At 54.1% G+C, this 18,104-nt stretch overlaps 1 protein-coding gene across 4 annotated transcripts in view; it reads right to left on the reverse strand.

Moving 5' to 3' along the window:
- Window positions 1-2,716, reverse strand: part of RBBP8 (RB binding protein 8, endonuclease) — a 74,964-nt gene extending 72,248 nt beyond the window's left edge. For all 4 annotated transcript variants that reach the window (XM_068165462.1, XM_068165456.1, XM_068165459.1 and 1 more), the window contains exon 1: window positions 2,564-2,716. The gene's annotated coding sequence lies outside the window, so the exon portion shown is untranslated. The remainder of the gene's footprint in view (window positions 1-2,563) is intronic.
- Window positions 2,717-18,104: the final 15,388 nt, after the last annotated feature.

Below are 18,104 nucleotides of genomic sequence, written 5' to 3' on the forward strand. Positions count from 1 at the left end.
AGGAAAACTTTGAGGAAGGAAAACTTTGAAGGAGAAAAACTTTGAGGGAGAAAAAACTTTGAAGGAGAAACACTTTGAGGAAGGAAAACTCTGAGGAAGAAAAACTCTGAGGAAGAAAAACTTTGAGGAAGGAAAACTGTGAGGAAGGAAAACTCTGAGGAAGAAAAACTTTGAGGAAGGAAAACTTTGAGGGAGAAAAACTTTGAAGGAGAAAAAATTTTTACCCCCCCAGATACACTCTTGCTGATTAGGTCACTTCAACCTGCTGTGCCTTGAAGCTGTTAAGCCGCTCAGAAGCAGTGTTAAGCCGCTCAGTGGCACTCTACAGGAGGGCACCAACGCTCAGGTAGTTTGCAGCAGCCTGGAAGCAGCTGGCAGTGAACATTTGCAATCGCTGCAGCTTCCTGCGCTGTGTCTGCTGCAAAGCCTTAGAGAATCCTCTCAAGGTATCTCTGCGTCTAGTGGTTGAAATCCACTGCAGTCTCTGATTAATTCATTATCATCATCATCATCCTCGTTTATTTTTTCACTTCATGTACTAATTTCTCTTCAGGACAGACACATTGCTGGTTTGCAGGGAGGTGCAAGCAGCTGGGTGACAGTTTTCAGCCAGGCAGTTAAAGACAGGTGGTGAGAAGAGTCACATTTGCCTCAGTTAAAAGAGTTATTTTGTCCTAACAGGCATGACAAAACCTGTCTTCATTCCTTTCTATTCAGCTCAGCGAGTACTTCTGTGCTGCGGTGGTTAATCAGTTACCAGATTCCACAGCTTTTGTTTTCACACTGTTTAATTTACTGCTTTGACACAGAACCTTCTGAATGGATTCAGTCGCAGGCGCGAGGCACAGCTTTGAGGGCTTCCTGCTGCTTATCCTTAGGACCTGAAAGCTGTTGCCGGTGCCACCACCCCGTTACTCAGCCTACCCAGGCAGCCTTCTAAGTAGCATTTAGGAAGCAAGCGGCAAGAATGACAAGTGCATTTCCTGTCTCACCGTGAAGCCAGTTCTGAGTTTGTAAATCTAGGTTTACTTAACTCACTCCATAAAAGTGAACAACAAAACAAGTTAGTCTGGCAAGAATCAGACAGCACACATCTCACTGGGATGGCACCGTGCCCTGCTCCCAGCACCGCTGCTGTGTGCTCCCAGCACCGCTGCTGTGTGCTCCCAGCACCGCTGCTGTGTGCTTCCAGCACCGCTGCTGTGTGCTCCCAGCACTGCTGCTGTGAGCCAGGGCTTACAAAAACACTCTAGAAAAGAGAAGACCACCAGGCAGTGCTGCAGTGCAAGACCACCAGGCTATACTGCACTGAAAGACCAAAAGACAATGCTGCAGTGAAAGACCACCAGGCAATATTGCAGAGAACACTACCAGGCTATACTGAAGTGAAGAGCACCAGGCAATGCTGCAGTGAAGACCAAAAGGCAATACTGGAATGAAGACCAAAAGGCAATGCTGCAGTGAAGACCACCTGACAATGATGTAGGGAAAGACCACCAGGCAGTACTGCAGAGAACACTACCAGGCTATACTGAAGTGAAGACCACCAGGCAATAATGCAGTGAAAGACTACCAGGCAGTGCTGCAGTGAAAGACCACCAATCTATACTGCAGTGAAGACCAAAAGGCAATAGTGCAATGAAGATCCCCAGGCAATGCTGCAGTGAAGACCAAAAGGCAATACTGCAGTGGAGACCTCCAGGCAATGTTTCAGTGCAAGACCACCAGGCAATGCTGCAGTGAAGATCCCCAGGCTATGCTGCAGTGCAAGCCCACCAGGCAATGCTGCAGTGAAGATCCCCAGGCTATGCTGCAGTGCAAGCCCACCAGGCAATGCTGCAGTGCAAGCCCACCAGGCTATGCTGCAGTGCAAGCCCACCAGGCAGTGTTGCAGTGCAAGCCCACCAGGCTATGCTGCAGTGCAAGCCCACCAGGCAGTGTTGCAGTGCAAGCCCACCAGGCAATGTTTCAGTGCAAGCCCACCAGGCTGTGCTGCAGTGCAAGCCCACCAGGCAATGCTGCAGTGCAAGCCCACCAGGCAATGCTGCAGTGCAAGCCCACCAGGCAATGCTGCAGTGCAAGCCCACCAGGCAATGCTGCAGTGAAGATCCCTAGGCTATGCTGCAGTGCAAGCCCACCAGGCAATGCTGCAGTGCAAGCCCACCAGGCAATGCTGCAGTGCAAGCCCACCAGGCTATGCTGCAGTGCAAGCCCACCAGGCAATGCTGCAGTGCAAGCCCACCAGGCTATGCTGCAGTGACCTGCTCCAAACACCAAGCCAGTGGCAGTGCAGTTTCTCTCTCTCCCTCCCGTGCTTAGCTCACGGAGCTGTCTTTCCAGTCAGTGCTCCTGCAGACACAGAGGATGTTGAGCTGCACTCACAACAATCCTGTGCCCAGGTGCCACGGAGCCTGGCAGCACTCAGCCACGTCAAGGAGAGAGCCATGAAGCATCAAGAGATCTTCTCCCCCCTCCCCCCCCCCCCCCCCCCCCTCTTTTTTTTGTCCCCTTTTGCTTAAGCTTTATCTTAAATTAACGTTAAAGAAAGACTTTCCACACTCACCCTTCTGTTTGAATTGTGCAAAGCTCTGTCCCGGCTCGGGGTGATAAATATTTACTATTGACTTCCCCTCCAGCTATAAACCTCAAGTGTAAGTAGGATGAGGAAGCCACCGTGGACCACAAGCAGAGAGTGCCGAGAGGAGATCTGCTGCACCTAAGATATATACAATGTGCAATGGATAACCTAATATGCCTTTCATTTAACTGGCTGGGCAGGTTTCTGCATTCTGGAGAGCATGGAATCATACCAGAATTTGTTGGCATTAACAGGCTCGTCAGACCGGTTCCCGGGGCGCCCAGGAACCTGCCCAACCAGTCGGCATCAAAGGCCAGCCCAACATGCTGCGGCTCAGCCGGGCGCGGGGAGGCTTCCTGCACCGGCAGGGATCCACGCCTCGCTCCGCTCCCAGCCTGCTGCTCCCGGAGAATGATGTAGCCTCCAGCCAAACAATTCACTGCGGGGTGGGGGGGATGAGACATCCTGCTGAGGTGGAGCAACAGCTCCTGAATTTGCTCTCCTCCTGCCTGCAGATGCCCTGGGCCGGAGGTCCTGCCCGGCCTGGGGACAAGGAGAAGCAGGGGAGGAAACACCTTTTGAAAATGACCTGTGCAGATGATTTGCTAGCTAATAAACTGCACAGATGATTTCCTAATTAAATGTACAGATTATTTACTAACTAATAAACTGCACAGATGATTTCCTAATAACCTGAACAGATTATTTATTAATAAACTGCACAGATGATTTCCTAATAACCTGAACAGATTATTTACTAATAAACTATACAGATGATTTACTAATTAACTGCACAGATTATTTACTAACTAATAAGCTGCAGAGATGATTTCCTAATTAACTGTACAGATTATTTACTAATAACCTGAACAAATTATTTACTAACTAATAAACTGCACAGATGACTTCCTAATTAACTGCACAGATTATTTCCTAGCTAATAATCTGTAGACCTTATTTACAAGTAAACACTAGAGATTATTTATTAGCTAATAAACTGGACAGATTATTTACTAATAACCTGTACAGACTGTTTACTAATTAATAAACTGGACAGATGATTTCCTGATTAACTGCACAGATTATTTACTAACTAATTAACAGTCAAGATTATTTACTAGTAAACATTGGCCACAGCAACCCCAGGCAGTGCTACAGGCTGGGGGCAGAGTGGCTGAGAGCTGCCAGAGAGGGACCTGGGGGTGCTGGTTGATGGTAGGCTGAACATGAGCCTGCAGTGTGCCCAGGGGGCCAAGAAGGCCAAGGGCATCCTGGCCTGCAGCAGGAAGAGTGTGGCCAGCAGGAGCAGGGAAGTCCTTGTGCCCTGTGCTCAGCACTGCTGAGGCCACACCTTGAGTCCTGTGTCCAGTTCTGGGCTCCTCAGTTTAGGAAGGAGGTTGAGCTGCTCGAAGGTGTCCAGAGAAGGGCAAGAAAGCTGGGGAGGGGTCTGGAGCACAGCCCTGTGAGGAGAGGCTGAGGGAGCTGGGGTTGCTTAGCCTGCAGAAGAGGAGGCTCAGGGGAGACCTTCTTGCTCTCTCCAACTCCCTGAAGGGAGGTTGTAGCCAGGTGGGGGTTGGTCTCTTCTCCCAGGCAAGCAGCAGCAGAACAGGAGGACACAGTCTCAGGCTGCACCAGGGGAGGTTTAGGCTGGAGGTGAGGAGGAAGTTCTATACAGAGAGAGTGATTGCCCATTGGAATGTGCTGCCCAGGGAGGTGGTGGAGTCACCATCCCTGGAGGTGTTCAGGAGGAGACTTGATGGGGTGCTTGGTGCCATGGGTTAGTTGTTTAGGTGGTGTTGGATTGGTTGATGGGTTGGACTTGATGATCTTGAAGGTCTCTTCCAACTTGGTCCATTCTATTCTATTCTATTCTATTCTATTCTATTCTATTCTATTCTATTCTATTCTATTCTATTCTATTCTATTCTTCAGTACAGATCATTTAGTAGCTAATAAACTGCACAGATGATTTACTAATCAACTGTATAGATGATTTACTAACAACCTGGACAGACAATTTGCTAACTAATAAATTGTAGAGATTATTTATTAATAAACTGGACAGATGATTTGCTACCTAATGAATTGTATAGATCATTAATAAACTGTATAGATTATTTACCAATGAACTGTACAGGTTGTTTGCTAATTAATGGGACAGCAATGTGCCCTGGGGGCCAAGACAGCCAATGGGGTCCTGGGGCGCAGCAAGCAAAGTGTGGCCAGCAGGGCTGGGGAGGTTCTGCTCCCCCTCTGCTCTGCCCTGCTCAGACCACACCTGCAGCACTGTGTCCAGTGCTGGGCTCCCCAGCTCCAGACAGACAGAGACCTGCTGCAGAGAGGCCAAGGGAGAGCCAGGAGGATGCTTAGGGGACTTGAGCATCTCCCCTGGGAAGAGAGACTGAGAGCCGTGGGGCTGTTGAGTCTGGAGAGGAGAAGGCTGAGAGGGATCTGATCAATGTCTATCAATAGCTGAGGGGTGGGGGGCAAGGGGAGGGGGCCAAGCTCTTGTGGGTGGTGCACAGCAATAAGCCAAGGAGCAGTGGAGACAAACTTGAAGAGAGAAGGTTTCAGCTGAAGAGGAGGAGAAAGTTCTGTCCAGTGCCAGAGCCCTGGAGCAGGCTGCCCAGAGAGGTTGTGGAGTCTCCTTCTCTGGAGCCTTTCCAAAGCCACCTGTGGCCCTGGGGCTTAGGGACATGGTTTGGTGCTGAGCCTGCAGGGCTGGGTGGAGGTTGGACTGGCTGAGCTTGGAGCTCTCTTCCACCCAGATCTATTCTGTGGTTCTGTGGTTTCTGAAGACCTCCTTTCTCAAGAAGAGCTAAAAAGACCTTTTCACCAGAGCTGCTGAACAGCTGGTGGCCAGAGCAGCAAGCTGCCATCAGCTCTGACTGCTGGTGTCCAACCCTGGGAGCTTTTTTGTCACTCATATAAGTAAAAGGAGAAATGATGAGATCTGAGTCCTCTCAGCTTGTTTTGCTGCAGGCCTGTGACCCCTCCCTGTACGACTGCATCTCCTGACAGCCCCAGGAGGAAGGCTGCTTTCAGAGCAAGGCAGCTGGATTCCTGCTCCAGCTGAAGTGACAGCTGCACGCTGTTTGTGCTTGCAGTCACATCACCTTGGGCTATGATTTCACCCAGCTCAGCAGGGCTGGGCTTGGTCAGTACCTGGATAAGGGATTTGCAAACAGCCCACTGCAGGAAGTGGGTTTGGTGAGTCAGGAGCTTAGACTGAATAGTTGGGCACCAGTGCCAAAGGGGATGGAGGCACTGGGCTCTGGATGTGCCACCCACTTGGTGCCATGGAAAACTGAAGTTACTGAAGACTCCAAAGCCTTTTCCAAAAGCACTGCAGCCCCAAAGTAAATCTCTGGCCAAGGAATGTGCTGCCTGCCTCCAATTTATTTGTGTGAGTATCACAGAGCTGCCTGACAGAGGTAAACTGCCACCCAAAATAGCTGCTGGGCTGTGGCGTGGCAGAGCTGCTGTGGGCACAACTGACTCACAGTACCACAGGATCAGTCTCACAGGATCACCAAGGTTGGAAGAGACCTCAAAGATCACCAGGTCCAACTTGGCACCAGAGACCTCATGACTAAACCATGGCACTAAGTGCCACATCCAATCCCCTCTTGAACACCTCCAGGGATGGGGACTCCACCACCTCCCTGGGCAGCACATCCCAGTGGCTAACAACTCTCTCTGGGAAGAACTTTCTCCTCACCTCCAGCCTAAACCTCCCCTGGCACAGCTTGAGACTGTGTCCTCTTGTTCTGCTGCTGCTTGCCTGGGAGAAGAGACCAACCCCCACCTGGCTACAACCTCCCTTCAGGGAGTTGCAGAGAGCAAGAAGGTCTCCCCTGAGCCTCCTCTTCTCCAGGCTAAGCAAGCCCAGCTCCCTCAGCCTCTCCTCACAGGGCTGTGCTCCAGACCCCTCCCCAGCTTTCTTGCCCTTCTCTGGACACCTTCAAGTCTCTCAATGTCCTTTCTAACCTGAGGAGCCCAGAACTGGACACAGGACTCAAGGTGTGGCCTCAGCAGTGCTGAGCACAGGGCACAAGGACTTCCCTGCTCCTGCTGGCCACACTCTTCCTGCTGCAGGCCAGGATGCCCTTGGCCTTCTTGGCCCCCTGGGCACACTGCTGGCTCATGTTCAGGCAGCTGTCAATCAGCACCCCCAGGTCCCTCTCTGTTTGGCAGCTCTCAGCCACTCTGACCCCAGCCTGTAGCTCTGCCTGGGGTTGCTGTGGCCAAAGTGCAGCTCCTGGCACTTGGACTTGTTGAATGCCATCCTGTTGGCCTCTGCCCATCTGCCCAGTTGGTCAAGGTCCCTCTGCAGAGCCCTTCAGCCCTCTAACTGACCAACATCTGCTCCTAACTTGGTGTCATCTGCAAATTCACTGCTGATGGACTCAATGCCCTCATCCAGATCATCAATGAAGATGTTAAAGAGCACAGGGCCCAGCACTGCTCCCTGGGGCACACCACTGGTGCCTGGCTGCCAGCTGGCTGTGGCACCATTCACCACCACTCTCTGGGCTCAGCCTCCAGCCGGTTCCTAACTCCAGGAGGACTGGAGCACTTCAGACATGCTCTGCTCCTTCCAGCCATGGCAGCTGCTCTCATGAAAGGTCATAGGATCATAGAATGGTAGGGGTTGGAAGGGACCTCCAGAGGTCATCCAGTCCAACCAACCTCTACCTAAGCCAACCTCTCTGTTAAAGCAGGGTCACCTGCATCACATTGCCCAGGATCACATCCAGGTGGGTTTTGGAAGCCTCCAGGGAAGGAGACTCCACAGCCTCCCTGGGCAGCCTACTCCAGGCCTCCAGCACCCCCACAGCAAGAAAGTTTTCCCTTATGTTGAGGTGGAGCTTGGCATCCAGTTTGTGTCCACTGCCTCTTGTCCTGTGACAGGACTCCACTGAGAGAAGACCAACACTTCCCTGACACCTCCTCATGAGACTGCCTGAGACTTTACATCCTGCATCCTGAGCTCCTTGTGCCACTGGCAGGGCTGAGGAGTGAGCTTTGAGCACTCTTACATGGACAGAATAAGTGCTGGCTCTCTGGACACCTCATCCCCAGAGCCAGCAGGGAGCTGTCTGGTGAACCTGCTGGGGGGCTCTTAGCAGGCACTGGGCTGCCACTGACTGTTTAATGGAGTCTGGAAAGTGTGGGGATGGAAGAGATCTTCACTGCCTCCTCCCTTGGACTTGATAGCTCAACGAAGACTTTGAACACTTCTTCAGCCTCTTGCTCCTCCAAAGGAAACTCACCATGTGCACACCTTACAGAGCCAGCAGGGGCTTCTCACTGGCAGGGACTTCTTGTACAAGGTCACTGGCAGGGCTGAGAACTTAATGTTTTATATTCATGTCCACAAGTTACAGGAATGTAAATTTTAGAAGTGAAAAAGCAAGGTTACAGAACAGGGAACTGATAGCATGGATTGGGGAAACATCCCTTCAGTGGGCTCAGCCTTGGACCTCAGGAGGGCAACCCTGGGCTCTGCCCTGGGGAGGCCACAGCTTGAGTGCTGGGTTCAGTTTTGGGTCCCTCACTCCCAGAAGGACATTGAGAGGCTGGAGCAGGTCCAGAGAAAGGCAGCAAAGGTGGGGAAGGGTCTGGAGAAGAGGGCTGGGGAGGAGCAGCTGAGGGAGCTGGGGGTGTTGAGTGTGGAGAAGAGGAGGCTGAGGGAGACCTCATTGCTCTCTGCAGCTCCCTGAGAGGAGGCTGCAGGGAGGTGGGGGTTGGGCTCTGCTCCCTAGGCTCAGGGGATAGAAGGAGAAGAAATGGCCTGGAGTTGTGCCAGGGGAGGCTTAGGTTGGAGAGGAGGCAAAATGTCTTTGCTGCAAGAGTGGTCAGGGACTGGCAAAGGCTGCCCAGGGAGGTGGTGGAGTCCCCATCCCTGGAGGTGTTCCAGAGGGGATTGGATGTGGCACTTGGTGCCATGGCTTGGTTGTCAGGAGGTGTTGGGTGACAGCTTGGACTTGATGATCTGTGAGCTCTTTTCCAACTTTATTGATTCTATGATTCTATGGCAGAGGCTGCCCAGGGCAGGGCTGCAGTCCCCATCCCTGGGGGTGTTCCAGCAGCTGTGGCCCTGGGGCTCAGGGACATGGTTTGGTGCTGAGCCTGCAGGGCTGGGTGGAGGTTGGACTGGATGAGCTGGGAGGTCTGCTCCAAGCAGATCTATTCCAGAAACCTATGGCCATGGCACTTGGGGTCATGGTTTGGTGGCCATGGTGGGGTTGGGTTGCTGGTTGGACTGGATGATCCTGGAGGACTTTTCCAACCCAAGCAATTCTGTGATTCTCTGATCCTTGTCATCTTTTAGAACACCTATAGCACAGAAGCCATTTCTGCCCTCTCAGCTTGCCTTTGCTTTTCCTCCTAGAGAGGGCAGGATGGTTGGATGGAGTGCTGCATCCCCTCAGGTTTCAGGTCTCATTAGCAATAAAGGGACCCTACAGATCAGTGCTCTTTCAAACCAAGCTTGCTACTAAATGCTTCCCCAAGGTGTCCCTGCCTATGGCAGGGGGGTTGGAACTGGATGATCCTTGAGGTCCCTTCCAAGCCTGACAGTTCTGTGACTCTGTGAGTTAAGAAGTCACAAGTTGTTTGTCACCTGCAGCTCCAGTCAGGAGCAGTCACATCAGTGACCTCTTCCAATTCATGCAAGGATCTGTGTCCAGTTCTGGGCTCCTCAGGTTAGGAAAGAGGTTGAGCTGCTGGAAGGTGTCCAGAGAAGGGCAAGAAAGCTGGGGAGGGGTCTGGAGCACAGCCCTGTGAGGAGAGGCTGAGGGAGCTGGGGTTGCTTAGCCTGGAGAAGAGGAGGCTCAGGGGAGACCTTCTTGCTCTCTCCAACTCCCTGAAGGGAGGTTGTAGCCAGGTGGGGGTTGGGCTCTTCTCCCAGGCACCCAGCAGCAGAACAAGAGGACACAGTCTCAAGCTGTGCCAGGGGAGGTTTAGGCTGGAGGTGAGGAGAAAGTTCTTCCCAGAGAGAGTTGTTAGCCATTGGGATGTGCTGCCCAGGGAGGTGGTGGAGTCCCCATCCCTGGAGGTGTTCAAGAGGGGATTGAATGTGGCACTTGGTGCCATGGTTTAGTCATGAGGTCTGTGGTGACAGCTTGGACTCAATGATCTTTGAGGTCTCTTCCACCCTTCTGTGATCACAGAAAATCTTCTCCAGAAGAGGCCTGGGGAGGTGCACTTCTCAAGAGTGAGACAACCCCCCTGGTGCAGGCTTTGACTTGCCCTCCTGGTGCAGGTATGCACAAACATTCATGTCTACAAGTGTTCATTAGAGAGAGTTTACAACATACCTCCCCACAGCTACCCCGAGCTGCTCGGTGCTCTCCCCAGCACCTCCAGATAAGCCCTGAGCCCCCCAGCCCCCTGCCAGGGCCAGCTGGCTCTGTGCTCCTGCCTGGCTGGGCAGCACTCTGAGCACACAGCAGCTGCTGGGTCAGGAAGGCTCTGCTGGAAAATAGACCAAATGCTGCCCTGGATAGGCCCAGGAGGTAGCAGCAGTTAATTCCTGACCTTGAGGCAAGCTGGAGAAGGAAGCCTCCCAGTGAGCCAAAGGAGGTAACCTGAAGCAGGAGGATTTTTTGGAAGCTTTTCTGAGCAAGAGCAGAATTTGTTGCAACTAATTTGCTGATGACAACAATTTCTCATTTAGCTCAGCTGAGACAGCAGGGCTGGGCCCTGGCAAGGTGTCAAAGAAGATTGCAAGAGAGCTATCTCTGTGCTCAGTGCTGCAGCGAGGCTGATGGGGGAGCCTGCCTCTGCTGCTGGGAGGGCAAAGTGCCCTGGGGCCTTGGTGTCAGACTGCCTCTCTCCTCAGGTCTCCAGGCTGTTGTCCACAGGTGGTCCAGGTCAGAGAATGGGCTGAGTTGGAAGGGACCTTCAAGGCTAACCAGTTCCAACCCCCTGCCATGGGCAGGGACACCTCCCACCAGGGCTGTGCTCTGTGGACCCTCTCAGCTGGCATCAAACCACTCAGGGACTGCCCCTTTCTGAGGTAAGTCCACTTCAAGCAGCAGCTGAGCTGTGCCACTTGCTCTTATTTGCTGCAGCTGAAGTCAAGCTGCTTTGATGTCCTTATTGTCAGTGTGAAGTTCATTAAGGGAAGCTGGCAATGGGGAGCTAAGCAATGTACTTAGCCCAGTGCAGATCTGAGGTGGAGGAGGCTGTGAGCTCCCTGACCATCCCTGTGCACTCCCATGTCAGCAGGTAGGCATCTCACTAGTTTGTGTACAGATATCTATCACATAATCATAGACTGGGTTTGGATGGAAAGGACCTTAAAGGTCACCCAGTCCCAACCCCCTGCCATGGGCAGGGACACCTCCCACCAGCCCAGCTTGCTCAAGACCTGGCTTTCAACACTTCCAGGCTTGGAGCCTCTACAGCTGCCCTGGGCAACCTGTGCCAGTGCCTCACCACCCTCATGAGCAGGAGTTGCTGCCTAATGTCTCATCTAAATCCAGCTTCTTCCAGTTTGAAGACATCAGCTCCCATCCTGTCACTCCCAGCCTTTGTCCTTCTCCAGCTCTCCTGTTGCTCCCCTCAGGTACTGGCAGGCTGCTCTGAGGTCTCCTTGGAGCCTTCTCTTCTCCAGGCTGAGCAGCCCCAACTCTCTCAAGCTGTCTTCATAGCAGAGGTGCTTCAGCCCTCTGATCATCTCTGTGGCCTCCTTTAGACCTCTTCTAACAGTTCCACATCCTTCTCATGCTGGTGGCTCCAGAGCTGGCCCCAGCACTGCAGGGGGGGTCTCAGAGCAGAGCAGAGCAGAGGGGCAGAATCCCCTCCCTGCCCCTGCTGCCCACACTGCTGGGGATCAGCCCAGGACAGGGCTGGCAGCACTGGGTGCTGGCTCATGTCGAGCTGCTCCTCCCCCAGCACCCCAAGGAGGGAGGTCAGCTTTGTGGCCTCCTGGGTGTGGAGAACTTTCCCTGTGTGCTATGATGCTGTAAGAATGTCATGAGGAAGTGTAAGAGAAGAATGACTTCTCAGGAAAGGCCAACATCTCTCTCAGAGAGGAGGGGCCAAGGAGAGGAAACACAAACAGAAAGCAGCAGAAGCTCCTGAGAGCATCAGAGTGCAGTGGGTGCCCTGGGGGGAGGCTGCAGAAATGGCCAGAAGCCTCCTGTCTGGCAGGTGCAAGGAAGTCCTGCTTACCAGTAGGCCTTTGCAGCACTCTCTGATCCAGGCACTGCCTGGGTGCTGCTCATTTCTGGGAAGACTAGCAGAGACTCAAGTGTTGATGTCCCTGGTCACTGGATTGTCATCTTGGCTGCTGCCTCTATCATGAAGCACTGCAGCTGATCCCCTTGGAGAGGGTTAGGAGAAGAAGATAGAATGGGATGGGATGGAATGGAATGGAATGGAATGGAATAGAATAGAATAGAATAGAATAGAATAGAATAGAATAGAATAGAATAGGATAGAATAGAATAGAATAGGATAGAAAAGACCAGGTTGGAAGAGACCTTCAAGATCATCAAATCCAACCTATCAACCAATCCAACACCACCATGGTAACCCATGGCACCAAGCACCCCATCAAGTCTCCTCAGAGCCTCTTGACTGTGAGGGTCCCAGAGCCCTGGAGCAGGCTACCCAGAGAGGTTGTGAAGTCTCCTTCTCTGCAGCCTTTCCAGCCCTGTCTGGATGTGTTCCTGTGTGATTTGCTCTGTGTCACCCTTATTTAGCAGGGGCTTGGACTCAATGATCTTTAGAGGTCATTTCCAACCTCCTCCATCCTGTGATCCTGTGAAAGCCATCAGTGGTAGCATAGCTGAGGGGATGCATGCTCAGAGCTTGCCAGCACAGGAAAGGGATCAAGCTTTGGGACATGCACAGTAACCAAACCCAGCAGGTTTGCTGCTGACACCAAGCTGTGTGGTGCTGCTGACTGCTGGAGGGAAGGGATCCATCCAGAGGGAGCTGGACAGGCTGCAGAGCTGGGCCCAGGACAACCTCAGGAGGGTCAACGAGACCAAGGGCAGGGTCCTGCAGCTGGGGCAGGGCAATCCCAGGCTCTGATCCAGGCTGGGCAGGGACTGGCTGGAGAGCAGCCCTGAGGAAAAGGCCTTGGGGGTGCTGGGGGAGGAGAAGCTCAGCAGGAGCCAGCAGGGAGCTCTTGCAGCCCAGAGAGCCAAGCAGAGCCTGGGCTGCAGCAAGAGAAGTGTGGCCAGCAGGGCAAGGGAGGGGATTCTGCCCCTCTGCTCCACTCTGCTGAGACCACAGCTGCAGCTCTGGGGCCAGCTCTGGAGCCTCTGTGCCAGGAAGGATCTGGAGGGGCTGGAAGGTGTCCAGAGAAGGGCCACGAGGTCAAGAGAGTTTTCCTCTCCCTCCACACTGCACTGCTGAGGCCTCACCTGGAGGGCAGTTCTGGATACCTCTGCTCAAGAAGGACAAAGAGCTACTGGAGAGAGTCCAGCTCAGGGCCACTGAGATGCTGAGGGCACTGGAACAGCTCTCACATGGGAGGAGAGGCTGAGAGCTGGGAGTGGTTAGCCTGGAGAAGAGGAGGCTGAGGGGGATCTGATCAATGCTTACAAAGATCTGAGGGGTGGGGGTCAGGAGGATGAGGCCAGACTCTCCTCAGTGCTGCCCACTGACAGAGCAGGAGGGAATGGCTGTAAACTTGACCATAGGAAGCTCCATCTAACATGAGGAGGAACTTCTCTACTGTGAGGGAGGCAGAGCCCTGGAGCAGGCTGCCAAGAGAGGTGGTGGAGAGGTGGTCCTGCCCTTCTCTGGACAGGACAAGGAGCAATGGTTTGAAATGAGAGCAGAGCAGATTGAGATTGGCTGTGAGGAGCAAGTTCTGCAGCAGGAGGCTGCTGGAACACTGCAGCAAGTGGCCCAGGGAGGTGGTTGAGGCTCCATCCCTGGAGCTATTCCAGGTGAGGCTGGACAGGGCTCTGGGCAACCTGATCCAGTGGAGAATGTCCCTGCTGAGTGCAGGGGCTTGGACTGGGTGGGCTGTGGAGGTCTCTTCCAGCCCAGAGCACTCCATGATTCCATGACTCTCCTACCACCCCTGGTGCAGGCTCTCCCAGTGCTTTCCTCTGTAGGAGATACATCCCACTTTAGCAGGTGCTGTTTGAAAGTAGAATGGTTGGGGTTTGACCTGGAGCCATGCAAATGGATCTCAAATCAGCACTGTGGTGGTTTCCTTCTTACAGAATCACAGAAGGGTTTGGGTTGGCAAAGCCCTCAAGATGCCCAGGGCAGGGGGGTTGGGACTGGATGATCCTTGAGGTCCCTTCCAACCCTGACAGCAGTGTGATTCTATGGAGTCCAACCAGCAACCCAACCCCACCATGGCCACCAAACCATGGCCCCAAGTGCCAGGATCATACATTTGCTGAACACCTCCAGGGCTGGGGACTCCACCACCTCCCTGGGCAGCCTCTGCCAAGCCCTGACCACTCTTGCAGGAAAGACATTTTGCCTCCTCTCCAGCCTAACCCTCCCCTGGCACAATTTCAGGTCATAATGTGGCTTCTCCTCAGTAGAAGTCCAAGAAAAGAGGTGGCTGGAGCCAGCAGGGTGCCCAGCTGGCATGGAAGGCCAGTGGCATCCTGGCCTGTATCAGCAACAGTGTGGCCAGCAGCACCAGGGGTGGAATTCTGCCCCTGTGCTTGGCACTGGGGAGGCCTCACCCCAGCACTGTGTGCAGCCCAGGAACCCTCCCTGCAAGACAGACCTCGAGGTGCTGGAGCAGAGGAGGGCAATGAGGCTGGGAAAGGGACTGGGGGGAAAGTCTGATGGGGAGAGGCTGAGGGAGCTGGGGGTGTTCAGCCTGGAGGAGAGGAGGCTCAGGGGGGTCCTTACCACACTCTGCAACTACCTGTAGCAAGGTGGGGGCCAGGCTCTGCTCCCAGGCAACTTGTGACAAGAGCAAAGGGCATGGCCTGAGAAGTGCCAGGGGAGGGTGAGGTTGGGGGTTAGGAAGCAATTCCCCAGGGAAAGGGGAGTAGGACACTGGGATGGACTGCCCAGGGAGGTGGTGGGGTCCCTGGAGGCGTTCAAGGCAAGGTTGGATGGGGCACTCAGTGGTCAGGGTGGTGATGTGGGGTCATAGGCTGGGCCTGATGATCTCAGAGGTCTGTCCCAGCCTCAACAGTAATAATTCTGTGGTTCTTTAGAGGTGAGAGCTGAGGGGAGGGAGGATTCCACCCTCCTTGCAGGAACAGTCCTCATTTCCACTTCCTTTGCTGCAGCAGCAGGGGTTAAAGCCTGGGCTCTGCAGTCCTGTCAGCACATGTGACTTACTTTACCCTCTGTTTCAGGCTGCCAAGATCCAACCTTCCTCCCCTGCTGGGCAGCCCTGGGACAGCCCAGTGGCAGTGGTGCTGGTTTCAGACTTCCAGACTTACTGCCCAGTGACAGCTTGGGGTTTTCTCCCCATCCTCCCTGCCTCCTGTCTGTAAGCAAGCAGTGGAGGGATGAATGCAGAGGGGATGTGCCCACTGGAATGTGCCACTCACAGGGAACCATTGTCAGGTGTTGCAGGCAGCCTGGCATGGGCTGAGCCCTGCTGGGGTGTGGGGAGCTTCCCTGGGAGGAAATACAAAGCACTCAGCAGTGGCTGAGCTCCAGGAGCTCTGCTCCCTGTCACCCAGGGGCAGTGACAGAAAGAAGCTGTGGCTTTTTCTGTCATGGGTACTCTGGAATCACAGAGTCACAGGATGGGAAGGGTTGGAAGGGACCTCTGGAGAGCATCCAGGCCAAGCCCCCTGCCAGAGCAGCATCACCCAGGGCAGGGCACACAGGAACTGATCCAGGTGGGGCTTGAATATCTCCAGAGAGGGAGACTCCACAACCCCCCTGGGCAGCCTGCTCCAGGGCTCTGGCACCTCACAGTAAGGAAGTGTTTGCTCATGTTGAGGTGGAACTTCCTGGGTTCCAGCTTATACCCCTTGGCCCTTGTCCCACCACAGGACACCACAGAAAGGAGCCTGGCCCCTTCCTCTTGGCCTTCACCCCCCAGACATCACAGAATCACAGAATCAAGCAGGTTGGAAAAGTCCTCAGAGATCAAGTCCAACCTATGATCCAATCCCTAACACCTCCTGACATCCAAACCATGGCTCCAAGTGCCACATCCAAGCTACTCTTGAACACCTCCAGGGATGGGGACTCCACCACCTCCCTGGGCAGCACATCCCAATGGCCAATCTCTCTTGCTGGGAAGAACTTTCTCCTCCCCTCCAGCCTAAACCTCCCCTGGCACAGCTTGAGACTGTGTCCTCTTGTTCTGGTGCTGCTTGCCTGGCAGAAGAGCCCAACCCCCACCTGGCTACAACCTCCCTTCAGGGAGTTGCAGAGAGCAAGAAGGTCTCCCCTGAGCCTCCTCCTCTCCAGGCTAAACCTACAAACACTGACAAGATCTCTCCTCAGCCTTCTCAAGCCCCTGCTCCAGCAGATGCCTTTGTGGAAGCAGAGTGATGGGAATTTCATCTGGAGCAATGAAAATCGATCTCAGCTCAGCAGTGTGGTTTTCTTCTTATAGACTCATAGAATGGTTTGGGTTGGAAAGGCTCTCCAAGCTCACCCAGTCCAACATCAACCCAACCCCACCATGGCCACCAAACCCTGGCCCCAAGGGCCATGGCCAGAGCTCTCTGCAACACCTCCAGGGATGGGGACTCCACCACCTCCCTGGGCAGCCTCTGCCAAGCCCTGACCACTCTTGCAGCAAAGACATTTTGCCTTCTCTCCAACCTAACCTTCCCCTGGCACAACTCCAGGCCATTTCCTCTCCTTCTATCACCTGAGCCTAGGGAGCAGAGCCCAACCCCCACCTCCCTGCAGCCTCCTCTCAGGGAGCTGCAGAGAGCAATGAGGTCTCCCTCAGCCTCCTCTTCTCCACACTCAACACCCCCAGCTCCCTCAGCTGCTCCTCCCCAGCCCTCTTCTCCAGACCCTTCCCCAGCTTGGTTGCCCTTCTCTGGACCTGCTCCAGCCTCTCAGTGTCCTTCTGGGAGTGAGAGGCTGAAACTGAACCCAGCACTCAAGCTGTGGCCTCCCCAGGGCTGAGCCCAGGGTCCCAATCTGTTCCTCACACCTGGACAGGACAAGGGCACACCAGCACAGGACAAGGTCACACCAGCAGCCTGCTCAGGAAATCAGGAGGAGGATTTCACCTGAGCAGCTTTGTCCACATCTGTGCTCTGGTTCAGCTTTTCCTCTGAGTGCCCTCCAGAGCCATGCCCTTGTGGCCACTGTGGAGGAGGCTGGGAGAGGTAAAGCAGGGTGAATGTGGCCCTTTTGTCTGTGCTCTCTGCACTCTCTGTGCCCCCAGGCTGAGGCTGACACTCGATCTTGTGCTCAGCCGAAGCCTTTCAAGCTGTGCTCTCTGTATCAGATGAATGATGCTCTGAATTACACAGGCAGCCAACCAACCCAATCCCATCCCCCCCCCCACACACAGTGGCTCAGGTGGGTGTTTGTCCAAAGAATGAAGGACTTGCTGTGGCAGCACCTGAAAGACAGAAGTATGTGGGCAGATGGCTGCAGGGCCTTGTTGGGACAAGTGAACAGCCTCAGCTGGTGTCATCTCCCCTGGCATGGGACCTGAGAGGATTTGGCTCCCAGTTCCTTCCTCCCTTCTGCATGGCCCTTTGTTCATTGTCTTTCAGCAGTGATTTATGCTTGAAATCCATCTGCTGCTGCTACTGCTGCTGCTGCCTACGGGATCACAGCTCACAGGATGGCAGGGCTTGGAAGGGACCTCTGGAGATCATGGAGTCCAACCCCCCTGCCACAGCAGGAGCAGAGAACCCAGCACAGGTGGCACAGGAACACATCCAGATGGGGCTTGAAGGTCTCCAGGGAAGGAGACTCCACAACCTCTCACAGGATCACAGAGTGTGAGAGGCTGGAAGGGATCTCCAGAGCTCACCCAGCCCAACCCCCAGCCAGAGCAGCATCACCCAGGGCAGCTCACACAGGAACACAGCCAGGTGGGGGTTGAATATCTCCAGAGAGGGAGACTCCACAACCCCCCTGGGCAGACTGCTCCAGGGCTCTGGCACCTCACAGGGGAAAAATCCTTCCTCCTGTTTCCATGGCACTTCCTCTGCCTCAGCTTCCACCACTGCCCCTTGTGCTGGCATTGGGCATCCCCCAGCAGAGCCTGGCTCCAGCCTCTGGGCATCACCCTGATGAGGTCACCTCTCAGTCACCTCTTCTCCAAGCTCCAGAGCCCTCAGCTCCCTCAGTTTCTCCCTGTACAGAAGATGCTCCACTGCCTTCATCATCCTTGTGGCTCTCTGGGCAGCCTGCTCCAGGGCTCTGTGACCCTCACAGTCAAGAAGTTCCTCCTCATGGTGACATGGAACCTCCTGTGCTGCAGTTTCCATCCATTGCCTCTTTTCCCATCCCATGGTGCAACTGAGCAGAGCCTGTCCCTGACCCCTCCCTCCTGACCCCCAGCCCTCAGATATTGATAGACATTGATCAGATCCCTCTCAGTCTTCTCTTCTCTGGTGCTCTAGAATCA

Source organism: Melanerpes formicivorus, unplaced genomic scaffold (assembly GCF_026170545.1).
Source record: "Melanerpes formicivorus ecotype bairdi unplaced genomic scaffold, bMelFor1.0.p_v2 SCAF_89, whole genome shotgun sequence".
Classification (NCBI taxonomy): domain Eukaryota; kingdom Metazoa; phylum Chordata; class Aves; order Piciformes; family Picidae; genus Melanerpes; species Melanerpes formicivorus.